Raw genomic sequence first — 3,975 nt, 5'->3', positions numbered from 1 at the left:
ACTACAGCCAGAGCGGTCTGGGTCACAGATCATTATGTATATATATATCCATCCATCCATTTTCTACCGCTTACTCCCTTTTGGGGTCGCTGGAGCCTATCTCAGCTGCATTCAGGCGGAAGGCGACGTACACCCTGGACAAGTCGTCACCTCATCGGTTTAAAAGAGGAGAAAAACACGAAAAAAATTAAGATTAAATTTTTAAACATAGTTCATCTTCAATTTCGACTCTTTAAAATTCAAAATTCAACCGAAAAAAGGAAGAGAAAATCTAGCTAATTCGAATCTTTTTGAAAAAATTAGATAAAGAATTTATGAAACATCATTAGTAATTTTTCCTGATTAAGATTAATTTTAGAATTTTGATTACATGTTTTAAATAGGTTAAAATCCAATCTGCACTTTGTTAGAATATATAACAAATTGGACCAAGCTATATTTCTAACAAAGACAAATCATTATTTCTTCTAGATTTTCCAGAACAAAAATTTAAAAAGACTTTGAAATAAGATTTAGGGACGGCGTGGCGCAGTGGGAGAGTTGCCGTGCGCAACCCGAGGGTCCCTGGTTCAAATCCCACCTAGTACCAACCTTGTCATGTCCGTTGTGTCCTGAGCAAGACACTTCACCCTTGCTCCTGATGGGTGCTGGTTGGCGCCTTGCATGGCAGCTCCCTCCATCAGTGTGTGAATGTGTGTGTGAATGGGTAAATGTGGAAGTAGTGTCAAAGCGCTTTGAGTACCTTGAAGGTAGAAAAGTGCTATACAAGTACAACCCATTTATTTATTTATTTAAGATTTAAATTTGACTCTACAGATTTTCTACATTTGCAAGAATATTTTTTTTTCATTTTAATCATAATAAGTTTGAAGAAATATTTCACAAATATTCTTTTTCGAAAAAACAGAAGCTAAAATGAAGAATTTAATTAAAATGTATTTATTTTTCTTTACAATAAAAAAATTAATTTACTTGAACATTGATTTAAATTGCCAGGAAAGAAAAGGAAGGATTTTAAAAGGTAAAAAGCTATATGTGTTTGAAAATCCTAAAGTCATTTTTAAGGTTGTATTTTTTCTCTAAAATTGTCTTTCTGAAAACAATAAGAAACAAAGCAAAAAAATAAATGAATTTATTCAAACAAGTGAAGACCAAGTCTTTAAGATATTTTCTTGGATTTTAGAATTCTATTTGAGTTTTGTCTCTCTTATAATTAAAAATGTGGAACAAAGCGAGACCAGCTTGCTAGTAAATGAATACAATTTAAAAACATAGAGGCAGCTCACTGGTAAGTGCTGCTATTTGAGCTATTTTTAGAACAGGCCTGCGGGCGACTCATGTGGTGCTTACGGGCATTGCGTTGGTGACCCCTGTTCTAGACATTTCAAATTAGACCAACAATAAGCAATTCATGTTTAATTTAATAGTTTAATTTTAAGAATATTCCAAACTCCGACAAAAACGAGCTTTGTGCTGAAAAGAATTAACTTTGGATTTTAAGAATATTCCAAAGTCTGACAAAAACGTGTTTTTTGCTGAAAATATCTAACTTTGGATTTTAAGAATATTCCTAAATCTGACAAAAACGAGCTTTGTGCTGAAAAGATCTAACTTTGGACACCTCCTGTCAGAGGCGGCCCAAGGCATAAGCGAACTAAGCGCTTGCATAGGGCCCCGCGGCCACCAGGGGGCCCCCAAAAGCAATTAACAAAAAATTCTAATTTTTTTTTTTATTGCATGTACAAGTCTGACTGATGATTTCTAAATGATCAAAGATATATTATTGTACAAAAACACAATTTACTACAGTAGTAACTTTATATTTGTTTATAAACCGTTATGTTACCTTGTTTCTGGTAACTCTGTTCATTAATGTTGTTTAAGTATTTGCTTAATCCATCCATCCATCCATCCATCCATTTTCTACCGCTTATTCCCTTTCGGGGTCGCGGGGGGCGCTGGCGCCTATCTCAGCCACAATCGGGCGGAAGGCAGGGTACACCCTGGACAAGTCGCCACCTCATCGCAGGGCCAACACAGATAGACAGACAACATTCACACTCACATTCACATTTAATTTAATTATGTTGTTCCTTTTTTTATATATTTAAGTGATTTTAATATTGCACTTTTTTGTTTTTCTTGCACTACGAATTATTTTTGCACAATGCTGTTTTAGGTTTTTGTTACCAAAAATAATAAAGTGAATCAGCTTTATTGTCAATCAATCAATCAATCAACGTTTATTTATATAGCCCTAAATCACAAATGTCTCAAAGGGCTGCACAAACCACTACGACTACGACATCCTCGGAAGAACCCACATAAGGGCAAGGAAAACTCACACCCAGTGGGACGCCAGTGACAATGATGACTATGAGAACCTTGGAGTGGACCTCAAATGTGGGCAACCCCCCCCCCCAACCCCCCCAGGGGACCGAAAGCAATGGATGTCGAGCGAGTCTAACATGATACTGTGAAAGTTCAATCCATAGTGGCTCCAACACAGCCACGAGAGTTCAGTTCAAAGCCGATCCAAGACAGCAGCGAGAGTCCCGTCCACAGGAAACCATCCCAAGCGGAAACAGATCACATTCGTAGAGATGTCCCCAACTGATACACAGGCGAGCAGTCCATCCTGGGTCCCGACGAGCGGTCCATCCTGGGTCCCGGACTCTGGACAGCCAGTACTTCATCCATGGTCATCGGACCGGACCCCCTCCACAAGGGAGGGGGGGACAGAGGAGAAAAATAAAAGAAGCGGCAGATCAACTGGTCTAAAAAGGAGATCTATGTAAAGGCTAGAGTATACAAATGAGTTTTAAGGTGAGACTTAAATGCTTCTACTGAGGTAGCATCTTGAACTGTTACCGGGAGGGCATTCCAGAGTACTGGAGCCCAAACGGAAAATGCTCTATAGCCCGCAGACCTTTTTTGGCCTCTGGGAATTACTAATAAGCCAGAGTCCTTTGAACACAGATTTCTTGCCGGGACATATGGTACAATACAATCGGCAAGATAGGCTGGAGCTAGACCGTGTAGTATTTTATACGTAAGTAGTAAAACCTTAAAGTCACATCTTAAGTGCACAGGAAGCCAGTGCAGGTGAGCCAGTACAGGCGTAATGTGATCAAACTTTCTTGTTCTTGTCAAAAGTCTAGCAGCCACATTTTGTACCAACTGTAATCTTTTAATGCTAGACATGGGGAGACCCGAAAATAATACGTTACAGTAATCGAGACGAGACGTAACAAACGCATGGATAATGATCTCAGCGTCTTTAGTGGACAAAAATGGAGCGAATTTAAGCGATATTACGGAGATGAAAGAAGGCCGTTTTAGTAACGCTTTTAATGTGTGACTCAAAGGAGAGAGTTGGGTCGAATATAATACCCAAATTCTTTACCGAGTCACCTTGTTTAATTATTTGGTTGTCAAATGTTACAGTTGTATTATTAAATAGAGGTCAGTGACTAGCAGGACCGATAATCAGCATTGAGTTGAGTTGCAAAAAATTAGCGGACATCCATTGTTTAATTTCATTAAGACACGCCTCCAACTGACTACAGTCCGGCGTGTTGGTCAGCTTTAGGGGGATGTAGAGTTGGGTGTCATCAGCATAACAGTGAAAGCTAATACCGTATTTGCGTATGACGTCACCCAGCGACAGCATGTAGATGCTGAAGAGTGCAGGGCCGAGGACCGAACCCTGAGGAACTCCACACGTTACCTTAACGTAGTCCGAAGTCACACTGTTATGGGAGACGCACTGCACCCTGTCAGTAAGATAAGAGTTAAACCAAGACAGGGCTAAGTCTGACATACCAATTCGTGTTTTGATACGCTGTAATAAAATATTATGATCGACGGTATCGAAAGCAGCGCTAAGATTGAGGAGCAGCAACATAGATGACGCATCAGAATTCATCGTTAGCAAGATATCATTAGTCATTTTTGTGAGAGTGATTTGCCCTG

This window comes from Nerophis ophidion, linkage group LG07 (genome assembly GCF_033978795.1).
Source record: "Nerophis ophidion isolate RoL-2023_Sa linkage group LG07, RoL_Noph_v1.0, whole genome shotgun sequence".
Taxonomy (NCBI): Eukaryota; Metazoa; Chordata; class Actinopteri; order Syngnathiformes; family Syngnathidae; genus Nerophis; species Nerophis ophidion.
This window is presented reverse-complemented; position numbering follows the sequence as displayed.